Raw genomic sequence first — 13,397 nt, forward strand, 5'->3', positions numbered from 1 at the left:
GGATCTCCACATATGAATTTGGAGGGGGTGGGTGCAGGCACAAATATTCAGACTGTAGTGCTCAATTTTACTTATTATAAATAAAATCCAAGATTTTATCAAAAAATAATTATCGCCTCAATCTGTTGAGCCCTACCATGAATAGAATATTAAGCAATCCATGCATCCCCTGCTTAGTTACATCATCTTCCTCCTATCTTCCACACTATAGGAATTGCTGCTATTTATATCTCCCTTGACTTTTCCAATCCTTGTAGTCAACCCAAAACATTGTATCAGGAAATCATAAATGAGAAGAAAGGCAATACCATTGTCTCAAGATAATGGTAAGTTTAAAACGAAGGTGTTAACACAAACTTTCTTACACACACATTCATTTTCTCTCTCACACACACACACACACACACACACACACTGAACCCTGAGGAGAGTTGAACAAAAAGCCATTTCATTTAAGACCATTCAGCTTTCCCAGATGATGTGCAAATGAGCCATGTGAGCAGTTCTAAGTCATTGATATCACTTCATTCAGCACGCAATTTCCAAAAACAAGTTAACGAACCAGTTTAAAAAAATCATTTAGAAGCACACTTTGACACATATCAATGAAGCCACTCCATTTGCTGTGGAAATAGACTCTATCATGGGTCCTTTTTAAAGCAAATTTGACATTGCCTGTCATGATAAATGGTACAAAAATTCAAATAGTAAGTGTACCCCTAGACTTTTGAAATAAGAACTATTTTCTCAATTAATGTAGGTAAACTATATTCAAATAATCAAAATAACTCTGTAAGAATGAAATGCTTCATGATAAATTTAGAAGTAAAAACATTTCTCTTTTTGTTAAATGTTCTTGAGTGATTATTCAAAGAACTTGAATAAGGAAAAGACAGCCTTCCTCATTCTGAAGTATTGTGTATCATTTGGCTCTGTCTATGAGTATATGTATGTTGTGATTTTATGTTGTCTGCATCACTGGCAGTGTATGTTTGTGTGAGGACAGAACAAACTTGGAAATGTTTAGTCTATTGTTTCATGTACACTTTGCCAAGATGAATATCCATGTGTATTTTATTGCTCTTGGAAGTGCTTCAATTCAGAGTTTCTACTTAAACTATTTTTAGATTAAAACCAGTAAGAATTATTCCCTAGAAATATGAACCACTTTTAATAACATTTTTATATCATCTGTCATTATATCTATTTCCTTTTCTTCACACTTTCATGCATCTTAACTGTTACAGTTTATAACTATTTTGCTTATCCAAATAATCCTGTTCATTTATCCTTGATCCTTCATTCATCTACAGCAACATCTTCAGACTCTTTGGAGCTTTATCTGAAGAAAAAAAAAAAAAAGTTCAGCTCTACCTGATATCTAATTCTACAATGAGGAAAACCTGTCACCAGAAATTCTCTAATCTACTGACTGGTTACTCTCTCGAGACCATCTATCATGGCCTACTGTTTCAGTGTTTATTGTCATTTATAGACATACCATTACTTCTCCACTTCATTTTAAAATGTCCTCTTCTTTTATAACCTCTATTTCCAATATTGTGGATCTTTATTTCTAGTGCCATGAATACCACAGTTCTGTTCATTGCTGCTGACTCACCATCTCTCAGTCTATTTATTCACTAAGGAATTGTATGAACTTAAAATTGTCCACCTTATACTAATTCTTGCCACTGCTGTAAAAGACACACACACATCTATCTATATATCTACATGTATAGTATATATCAAGCTGTATGTATATATCATATGCATATATGTATGTATGTAGATATATATGTGTGTGTGCATATATATAAACACATATATATTTATCTTTCAATATGTATGCCTTATCCAGCAAAACAATTTCAAAATTAGTTAACTTCTTAACTCCACTAATTGTCAACTATAATCTATATCAATATACCACAACCAGGATCATAATCTAGAATTTATCCCCCTAAACAAAAAAGTTTGTTTAAAAAATTCCATCCCTGAAATCAGAAATATTGATACTCTGACCACAAGCTCCTTCCTTTCACGTCTCTCACTGACTTTACTTACATCACATCTGTTTTAAAATTTTAGTCAAGCAAAATTGTTCTTTGCTCCCTGCTCCTTTACTATCATATAGCACTCAATTTAGTGAGGGACACAGGATGTGAAAGAATTAGATTACGGTGTGATTGAGTGCTGTGATTGGCCAGCACTTTCTCAATCCTTTCTCAGATGATATTTACTTAACATCTCCCCAATACATTCACTTATTTTCCATCTTGACTGTATGTTCTAGAGAACTGACCACAGGCATCTCCTGCTTGGGTGACTCTGATATTTCCTTCATGAAATTTTCATGTATTGAATTCTCATGATGCAGCATGAGTGATCTTTCTAAAATGAGCAGTTTATGTACCTTCCTTGTTTAAAATAATTCAGTAGCCAATCCATTAGTATTGGAGCAAAGAACAGATTCTTTAATGTGATTTATAAACCCTTGGGATGTTTTCTCTGCTGTCTTCTATCCTTTCCCTCCCTGACTCCCTCACATGGAGCCCACAGTGCAGTTACACCGTGTTGTTGGACAAATTAAGCTTCTTCACACTCAGCCACTTAGCTCATGCCATTTCTCTGATGCTAACACACTCCTATATTTAGCTTTCCCAAACTCTAGTTAATTTCTATTTTTTTGGCCTCAGGCTTTTTATATGTTGGTAAGGAGAATCATTTTTGCTGTTTTTATTGCATTCTTCAGCCAGGTAGAAGGCCAGGACTCTAGACACCCTGAATTCTGCATGGATTTATGCCTTGAAATAGAAAGTGCTAAGAGTTAGTAATGCCCATGCCTCTAAATAAAAGGTGCTATGATTAATAAGAGGCATTAGGTTCATTGTCTAAATTTAACTTTTTTTTTTTCTGTTTTTATTCCATTCACAGCCAAGTAAGGAAATTAAACTCTGTGGGCTGAAGTGTGCGATTCACGTAGCTGGTCCATGACTAAATATTTGCTGTCTATCACATGGAGCTCAGTTGGCTCTCAGTGTATTAATCAGTTAAACTTTACCCTTGAGTTTAGATTTCAGAGACATAGAAGTGACTACCACTTACAATGGTAGAGTTTAAAAAATGAAAACATGAGAAAAGAAGAGGAGTCCTAATTATGAAGAGAACATGCCATCTTCTTGAATACAGTAAAGAAATAAGAAAAAGTCTTGCAGTTATTACAAACCAAAGCTATAAGAGAATTTGAAACATATGTGCCTGGTAGACCTCCTTTCCACAAAGCAGATTTTCATTAAGAAATCAAAGAATAATTGAATTTGCTTTCAAGACATGCTTCTTTCATTTTATGTGCAAAATGGGAGAAGTGTGAAACAGTATAAAAGAATTATAAAAGAAAACAAGCTTGTTAAACTGGAAGAAGAGAGCAAACTCCTTAGGAGATGTTAGCGAGCTTATAAAACTATAGGAAGAGACAAAGAAATCAGCCTGAGCCTAGTTTCTTTTGAAGAGAAAATTTCAAAAGAATGTTTTCAATATTACTGGAGCTAGGACAGTAATCATTTCCTAAAGAAAAATAAAGAGAGGATGAAGTGATTTGTCCAGGGGGATCACAGATCCAATAAGGTGTTTGCAGTCATATTGTTAATGCACAGAGTCTGTAATGAGGGTGATTGGGGAACAAGCCCTTGAACAGAAAACAAATTTGCAAAGTGGTTTCGTAAAAGACGGACAAATATTTAAGTAGCCAAAAATAGGGATATCAAAGAAAAGTATTCAACTACTTTCACTTTTTGTTATGTTTCACACAACACCATTACTGTGGTTAGAGTTGCAGGTATTGCCTGGGTCCCCAGGGAGCACACAGTATAAATTTTAAAAACAGAATTTTAAGGAAAGTGATATACATTGAATATGGAGTATAAGATATATCGAAATATTTGGCAGGGCCATGATAGATTGAACAGTTGCTTGGATTTCTCGTTAGCCTCATTAGAAACACCTCCTGAGTGCTATTGTACAACCCAGGGAAGTAAAATGAAGACAAGATTAATTTTGAACAGCAGCTATGTTTTCCTCACTTAGCAGTGACTGAACTCATATTTCTTACTCAGAGTGAACGCAAAAGAAAAACAATCTAGAGAAGATGTCAGAAAATAAATGTCTGAGCCTCATAGCAAAAGCAAAGTTAGAGGAAGGAGGGAAGCCCTTCCATCTAACCCTGGAGACACACAGAAGAAAAAACCCAACCTAACCATTGAGTCACATTAAAAGTGCAGACGTTGGGAGTTCCCTTCATGACTCAATGGTTAATGAAACCAACTAGGATCCATGAGGATGAGGGTTCAACTCCTGGCCTCACTCTGTGGGTTGAGGATCTGGCATTGCTGTGAGCTGTTGTGTAGGTCACAGATGCAGCTCGGATCCTTCATTGCTGTGGCCGTGGTGTAGGCCAGTGTTTACAGCTCCCATTCGTCTCCTAGCCTGGGAACTTCTGTATGCTATGGGTGCAGCCCTAAAAACAACCACAAAAAAATGCAGATGTATGCCTTTCTCTTGAAAGGAGAATGTCCCAGGAATATAACACTCTAGTGTTGTATCTCACAACTGAAGAAGGTTTAGTGGAAGAATGATTAGCCCGGAAGTGAAGATGATCGAGTATCTTCTCATTTCAAGAACTCTTTCTTTCCCCAAAACATGGCAATGATGTATAAACTCTGAAAAGAGGAAACAAAAAGAAATATCCAGGTCAAAAATAATATGACTACCTGTATTTGTTTTTCTATTGCCATTGTAAAAAATTACCACAATTGAATTGCTTGATACAACATGAATATATTTTCTTATTTTTTGTTAAGTCCAACACAGCTCTCACTGGCCTAAAATCAAGGTGTCAGAATGTTTCTGGATGTTCTTGGGGAAAATTCCTTGGCCTTTTCCAATTCCAAGGAGCTGTCCGAATTTCTTGGCTTATGACTCCTTCTTCCAACTTCAAATCCATCTTGAGCTGAGTCCTTCTCATGTCACATTGCTCTGACCTTCTGCTTCCCTCTTCTACTTTTAAAGACTCTTTTAAGTTCATTGGCCCACTTAGAACATTCTGGATAATTTCTCTATCATAAGTTTAGATGCTGGGCAATCTTAATAATATCTGCAATTTCACTTTGCCATCTATTATGACATATGAACAAGTTCCAGGGAGTAGGATGTGCACATCTTTGGTGGACTTAGTTCAGTTCAGATTTTTCTTAACAAAACACCACAGACTGGGTGACTTCAACAACACATCTTAACTTCTCTCAGTTCTGGCAGCTGATCAAGTTAGATCAGGGTGTCAGCATGGCCAACTTCTAAGAGAGGGATCTCTTCTTGGTTTACAGACAGCTACCTTCCTGCTCTTTCCTCATAAGGTGGAGAGAAATCATCTGTGTCTCTGCTTACAAAGGCACTAATATTATCACGTGAGCTCTACCATCACGATCTCATTACCTTCCAAAGCCCCCACCTTCAAATACCATCACATTAGGCACTAGAGTTTGACATATGAATTTGGAGGGGACACAAATATTCAGTCCATAGCACCTACCATGCTATCTCTATGGAATATGAATGGAAAAGTAAACAGGGCTGATGGGTTTGACACAATGGCAATCAGGGAATTTATCTTTTAAGGGACATGGGGTGTTAAAAGGCTGTTAAGACATAAAATATCTATAGTTAAAACAAAGTAACGAGTGGTACAATGACACCTGGATTTTGTAGAGGGGGAGGGAAACAAGATAAAATTAGATTCATCTTTTACTATATACGAAGATAAATATCTCAATTCTAGATGTAAAATATAATTTTTTTTTTTGGTCTTTTTGCCATTTTTCTTGGCCGCTCCCACGGCATATGGAGGTTCCCAGGCTAGGGGTCTAGTCAGAGCTGTAGCTGCCAGTTTAGCGAGACCCACAGCAACGCGGGATCCGAGCTGCCTCAGCTCATGGCAATGCTGGATCGTTAACCCACTGAGCAAGGGCAGGGATCAAACCTGCAACCTCATGGTTCCTAGTAAGATTCGTTAACCACTGCGCCGCGACAGGAACTCCTAAAATATAATTTATATAAGTATGAGTGAAAAACACAAATAATGGGGAAATCTTTCTAGCTATGACTCAAAATGCACACAAACTGAAAAAAAAGAAAAAGGGAAAAGGAAATTTTGTGGACTAGCTTTATGAAAATGGAAGTAGAGCTTTCCTAATAGATTGCTAATCTCCTCCCCTGCAAAAGGCATTGGTTTTCAAGGTTAACTAGAGAAGTAAAAGCTAAATCCAAAGTAATGGCTAATCGAAAAAGAAAAAGGAAGGAAGGAGGTAAGGAAGGAAGAAACCCACAGAACCTTAGAAAGTCATTTCTATCCCCCTTGGTCTGATGTCCATGAGGATCATCAAGTAGAGTCACAGCTGTGATCCATGCTCTCCTCTTTCTCCTTCTCCCATCCCGGTAAATCTCACATCTCTTGGACTTTGACATTTTTCAATTGGTTGGAGCTAGCCCATTAAATGACTAAAAGTAGAAGTTTATCATTTATTTCAGTTATATGAGTTACAAATATCATATCCCACTTAAATTGCCTTTGGTACAATTTCTAATTTTAAGTTTAATGGATCAATCTTTTCCTTTACATCAAATATGTTTTGTATCGTTTAGCAATTCCTTCCCTTCCCTTAGGTCAGGAGGATATGCTTCTATATTTTCATCTAAAAATTTAATAGTGTTACTTTTCACACTTAGCTTTTGGTTTCACTTGATAAAAAGAAGACAGAGTAACCTAAAAGACACCGGAAAATTAAAAAAAAAAGGTCACACACAGGATTATTCAAATAGCCAAAAAAACACACAAAATTGTGCTCAACATCATTAGTAATCAAAGAAATGCAAACTAAAATGGCAATGAAACACTTCTAGAGACACACCAATTGGATACAATTTTTGAAGTTTAATTGTCCCAAGTATTGATGACGATTGGAAACATGAGAAATTTTGACACTGACAGTGAGAGTGTGTAAGTCTGAGGCACATGTACAGAGTGTAATTGGTACACACATTTGGGAAAATGGTCATTATATAAGTTGAAAATCTACCTGTCCCAACTCTACTGGAAGTAATATATCCTAGAGAAACTTCTCACAGATGAACCAGGATATATACAGTACCTCATGGCACCACTCTTCAAAAGAGCATGAAACCAGAAGTAGCCCAAATGTCCATCCAAAACAGAGTGGTATATCATTAATGGTGTGCTTATATAATAGGATACAACAACATACAAGATACAAAAAGAAAATAAAACAACAAAAAATTAGCTATACAACATGTAGGACCCCCAAATGGGGTGGGGTGGGGGCATCAAGGGACCACTGAAACTGCTGTGAAAAAAACTAGAAATTATCCTTAAAAGTAAATTTATTAACATGAAAATCATGAAGAACAGAGAAAAAAGATTCCATAGCATTCCCAAAAGAATGAGAGAATGAGTTTTTAGGAAATAGATTACTTGATTGTGAATTATTCTTTGGCAAACTCATTTTTAGGGCACTTGTCTTGTCCATAATTATACCATCGCAATTTTCTTTGTGGTCTTAAACTTCTATGTTTTAGAGACAGGAGAAGCAACTAAAATCTAATTATTAATGCCTACGGAGGAAAATAGAGATAGTAAATAAATAGAGAAGTTGACGTTATCTTTGTTGCTCATAATGAATCCTGAATGTACCTCACCTTCATTCAAACCTGTTCTGTACTGTATTTCTCCAGAGGAGGATGAAATATAATTTCTGAGCAACAAATCTGTTGCAACCAAAACATTTCTTTTTTTAATGTTAAGAAGGAAGGAAATAACTTTAAGACTTTGAGTTCTCTCAGAGTCACATTTGTGATTAAATTGAGCAATTTCAACCCACTGTTTTTTTTTTTAAGACTGTATAATGCAAAAATTATGCATCAAGCGAATAATAAAAGATGTGACTGGAGAGATTAAAAGTTAAACAAACCTGCAGAAATCACAGCATGACAGCAAATTCCAGATGGCTGGAAATCCCCAGAGTCCTTGAGGAGTATTGAAAGGGCAGGTTGCATGTCATCTAACAGATTTTCATCCCTGTAAGCCTATAAAGGAAGAAAGAAATGTTCCTGAAAACACACAACTTCAAAGAATGGTTGTTTTGAACTCTGTGTGGGGTCCTGGCCTAGCTCATGACCCAGTCATCCAAGGAAGCACATGTCCAAGGAATCGGAGTGGTTCTAAGGAGACTTTTCCCCTCTGGCCTCAATGTTGTTCTTTTGTTTTGCACGTGCATCAACTCTGAAATTAGGTCTTGCATTTTCTTAGCTTTTTAATAGAGGTCATAGGGAAAAATGGGAATGGAAAATACAGGCAAGACTTTGGGGACCCCATGTGAAACCAGTGCTCCTGATGGATGGGAGACCCTGGGATTTGGGAAGAGACTCTGCTTCTAGAAACACTTAACTCTTTATGAAAAATTAATAACTGTGTGATATGAAATAACATACAAGACAGACTGGTATTGTATCTTGGATATGCTACTTTATTAGCGGTATGCTTCTTAATGGCAGTGCGAACTTTAAAAAATTGTACAACCTGAAAGTTGAGGGTTAAGTTTTATTTGGGGTGAAATTAGGACTTAAGCCTGGGAGACAGCATCTCAGGTAGCGCTGAGAAACAGCTCTGAGGAGGCGAGGGGAGAGCTAGGCAGGTAGCAGAAACAAAAGATTATGGAAAACCAGGTAACTTAAGTCAAGGAATTCAGTCCCTGCTTTTCTATGGGAAGATGTAAAAGTCTGGGCTTACTGGAATCACTCCTTTGATGTGCACCTCAGCTATGGGGCAGTGAAATTCAGATAGCTCTGAAATACTGCTCCAAAGAGGGGGAAATAATATCAGTGCATATGTAATAAAGGTGAAAGGGGAGGTGCATGCAGCCATACACTCATTTTACCAGTTTGCTTCTAGTCTCATGAAGGTTACTACTAGTCACAAGGAGAAGACATTACCATGAAAGATTATAGTGTTTTCTAGATATGAGGGGATGTAAGAATTGGGCTCATAAAATCTAAAATATCTAACTATCTGAAGACTGCTCTTTCAGTTTTCCCAAAGCACAGAATGACTACTTCTTGACTCCACCCTGAGATCCACTCAGGGGATACTGCAGGCCGGTGGCTACAGTGGCTCATGTTTCAATCAATGTAGAGGCTGATGGCAAGTGCCAAACTTCAGTACACAGGAGTATTCTTTGTGCTTTTTATAGAAGGAATAATAATGCCTATATTAGGAGTTTTGTGAGGATTAAATGAAACATGCCACTCATAAAGCACCCAACATCTTGTCAGCCATCAAAAATGTATTAATGTCAATTTATCTCCCTTTCTCTATACTGGTGTGTATACATGTGCTCCCTCATATTTTGTCTCTAAAGTTCCTCTACAGTGCAAAATAATATCTACACACAATAGAAAATATAATGCGAAGATATACAACATGCCTGAAACCCTTTCTTCCCATAGCACATAGTGTGCTCTTACACACAAATAACACATCATGCTACTCACAGTTCAAGAGCTCAGTTGCTACATGTAATGGAAACAGGAGGGAAGGGAGGAGGGCACAACCTTTAAAATAATGACATAGTCCTGGAGTTCCTATCGTAGCTCAGTGGAAACAAATCCGACTGGCATCCATGAGGACGCAGGTTCGATCCCTGGCCTTGCTCAGTGGGTTAAGGATCTGGAGTTTCTGTGGATGTGGTGTAGGCCAGCAGCTACAGCTCTGATTTGACCCCTAGCCTGAGAACCTCCATATGCCATGGGTGCATCCCTAAAAATTAAAAAGAAAGAAAGGAAGGAAGGAAGGAAGAGACATAGTCCTTGTAGATGGTTAGAACCAACTCGGTCCAAAATAGTGGATAATTTGCCTTGAGTTCCATTACATATTTATTGTAGTGCATTAGCTACAATGTGCTAAATGACATGCCCACAGGCACCATGGCAGTTTGCAGGTTTACCATAGAAGGCCAAAGAATGGGTGGTGGCCCAGTTCCTGGAAACCCCTGCCCCCTCCCAGAAAGAATTGGAAAAATCCTCCCACTCATTAGCTCTGAAACTGCCCAGCCCATAAAAACTCAACACCGCATATCTCAGTGCCTCCCACCCTCTCACCTCTTACCTTATGAAATGGCCCACCTCTGTCTGTGGTGTGTGTTTCTCCCAGGGCCACTATCTTGCCTTTTGAGACTGACCACACTTTGTCTTATCTCTCAACAAATCTGCTTCTTACCTATCACTTTGCCTCTTGCTAAATTCCTTCTGCACTGAGACATAAAGAACCTGAACTCCAGTAAGTCCTGGGACCAGGTGTGTCATTTTAATTTTAAAAAAAAGGTGGAGGCAGTTAAGTACTAATCTGGATTTTTGGCTGGGTTTGAGTTCTGGCTTGTGGGTTCACCTCTCAGTCTGAGTCTTGGCTGAGTCCCAGCATGTGGGTTCAAGTACCAAATTGATGTGTAGTCTTCATAACTAGTGTTACTTTATTGGAATAGTAGTTTTAGAGTATAAGGAATGTAAATTTATACTTAGCTGGGAAATAGTGTTTTGCTTTGGGAGCTCAGAAAATTATTTCATATATCCTTATAGTCATACTGTTCTATGCTGCTAGCAAACTCATTCTTCCTCTGTTACCAAACAAAAGTTCATGTACCCAGTGTACAGTGGGGCCAAACAAACTGAATCATCAGAGTTTGGAGCCAGAGAAAGGTTTATCAAGGGGTCATGCAAGGAGAATGACTGGCTCATGCTCAAACCCCCAAACTGTCCAAACATTTTGGGGGGAAAGTTTTATAGGTCAAATTTGGGGTGAAGGCTGCTGGAATGTATAACTTTTATCTGATTGGTCCATGGTGAGGTAACGGGGTGGTGCTCCAGGAATCATTGGCTCAGCCTGAAGTGACCATCCTCTACCTGAGTCGGGGGACTTAGATCCAGGGGAACTCAGAGATATTGTTATGTGTATTTCTTGAGGAGAAACCAAGACCCCATCCCAAGGCTGCACCATTGTTTCTTGACTCTTCCTCCTTTGTTTCTGCATTCCCCACCTACTCTGATTAGCAAATGTTTGAATCTGCCCTTTGGAACTCAGGGAAGGTCAAAGAGGCTGAATGAAGCCCATTTCCTACAAACCAGAAAATAGAGGCATAGAAAGGCTTTTGTGTGCTGTGTTTCACTTCTTTACAAATTATGCATTTCATTTTTTTTTTCTCTTGCTTTTTACTGCTAACCCTACATGCACCCCCTAGTTCAGCTAATGTCCTTGGTTAAGAATTTACAGAAATAAAATAATCAATATGTTACTTTCTCTATCCTCCTACTATCAATAAGCACAAGCCCATCTGCATTCTTCCTCCTCTTCAATTAAAGCACATGAACTGCCTGTGCCATTATTTAAGATAAACTTCACCAGTTTTGAGTGGTTGTATTTCCTCCTGCTTCCTGAAGAATTCAACCCTCAGCAATTATCCTCCCTCTCTTCTTTAAATTATTTTTTTCTCCTCTGTACAGAATCATTCTCACCAGTTTTCAAATATGAATAAGAGCTTTGCTATAAAATGAAATAATAAAATTACAAAAAGATAAAAAAGAATAACTCATGATCATACATCTCCTTACAGTTACTACCATCTTTCTTCTCCCTTTGTTGGGGACATGGCTTGGATTGTCAGTGTCAAAAAATGAGACACATGAACACGGGGAGATCTTGACAAGGCTCTTTACTTATGCAGAAGGGTGCAGGTACTCCAAAAAGTGCATGCACTGAACAAAGGACCCTCCCCTATTTATCCCTAACACAGGTGATGTATCTGTCCCCTTCCCATAGGTCAGGTCAGGGTGTACATTCTTCCTGGTTGGCTAATTTGAAACAAATTGTTACTGGGATAAGAGGGAAAGAGGAGGAGGGTGTCACAGAAAGGTGAACAGGAGCAAAATGCAGTAACCAAGATTTCCTTTGATAGAAAAGACATTATGTTACTTTCCATACATTTCACAGAAAAATTCCTTTGACATGTACCATCTTTTCTCTCATGCCCCACATTTAATTCATAATAAAATTCTATCAAGTCTAATTAAAAAATATATCATGAATCCAACCACTTCTAACCTCCTAACTTCTTCCACTATTAATACTGAGGACCAGCCACTACTCCCCCTCTCTCTACAATCATGATAGCCTTCTTGTAACTCTCCTTGCTTCCACCTTGGCCCCCAAAGCCTCTTTCTACACAGCAGTTCATCTAAAAATGTGATTAGATCATACGACTTCCCTGTCATCAACCATTCAAAGACTTCCCATCACCCTTGGAATAATACCCAAAATCCTGATAAAGTCCAACATAATATCGCTCTTGGTGTCATCTCTGAAATCATCTCTCACTGTTCAAATGCTATTGGTTTATTAGCTTTTCTGGAACACACAACAGTGTTTCCTTCTCAGCATCTTTTCACTTGCTGTCCTCTCTGTCTCTAAAGCACATCACCCTCGTTAGGAGAAAGGATACTCCCTCACCTCAAAGAGGTCTTTGTTCAAACATCAAGGAGGACTTCCCTTCCCTGGAGACAAAAATAACATACCTTTCCTTTCTTTAATTCAGATGTCAGGTTGGTTAACATTTTCTATAAAGGGCAAGGTAGTAAATGTTTTAGGCATCACAGTCTATATACAGTCTCTGTTGCATATATTTTTGCTTATTTTTACAATATAAAATTTTTACCTATAAAAACAAATCTTAGATTGCAAGTTATACAAAATCAGGCCATGAACCATGTTTGACCCATTGCTCAATTGGGCCACAGCTGCTCAGGACCAGTCCTTTCCCTGGTTATACATCATACCACTTATCACCTATCTATATATCTGTATCTGTATCTATGTCTATGTCTACCTCTATCTCTATCTATCTCTGTCTCTAACTCTCTATATTTTTTTTAATAATTATTTTTATTTTTTCCATTATAGCTGAATTACAGTGTTCTGTCAAATTTTCTACTGCACAGGAAGGTGACTCAGTCACACGTACATATATACATTACATTTTTCCACATTATCATGCTCTATCATAAGTGACCAGACATAGTTCCCCTTGCTATACAGCAGGATCCCATTGCTTATCCATTCCAAAGGTTAGAGTTTGCATCTATTAACTCCAAATTCGCAGTCCCTCCCATCACCTCCCTCCCACCCCACTTGGCAACCACAATTCTATTCTCCATGTCCATGATTTTCTTTTCTGTGGAAAGGTTCATTTGTGCCATATATTAGATTCCAGGTATAAGTGATATCA

At 37.9% G+C, this 13,397-nt stretch overlaps 1 long non-coding RNA gene across 1 annotated transcript; it reads right to left on the reverse strand.

The window, feature by feature from the left end:
* Positions 1-1,034: 1,034 nt before the first annotated feature.
* On the reverse strand, positions 1,035-10,410 carry LOC110256530 (uncharacterized). The gene is made up of 3 exons (XR_002338138.2): positions 10,232-10,410; positions 8,040-8,154; positions 1,035-4,718 (listed from the first exon to the last, which is right to left on the reverse strand). It is a non-coding gene; the product is annotated as an uncharacterized LOC110256530 (long non-coding RNA).
* Between the last annotated feature and the right edge of the window lie 2,987 nt (positions 10,411-13,397).

This window comes from Sus scrofa, chromosome 13 (genome assembly GCF_054392235.1).
Source record: "Sus scrofa isolate SSC_HxYL_T2T_F1_AM1 chromosome 13, Sscrofa_HxYL_maternal_Yorkshire_Landrace_v2.0, whole genome shotgun sequence".
Lineage (NCBI taxonomy): Eukaryota > Metazoa > Chordata > Mammalia > Artiodactyla > Suidae > Sus > Sus scrofa.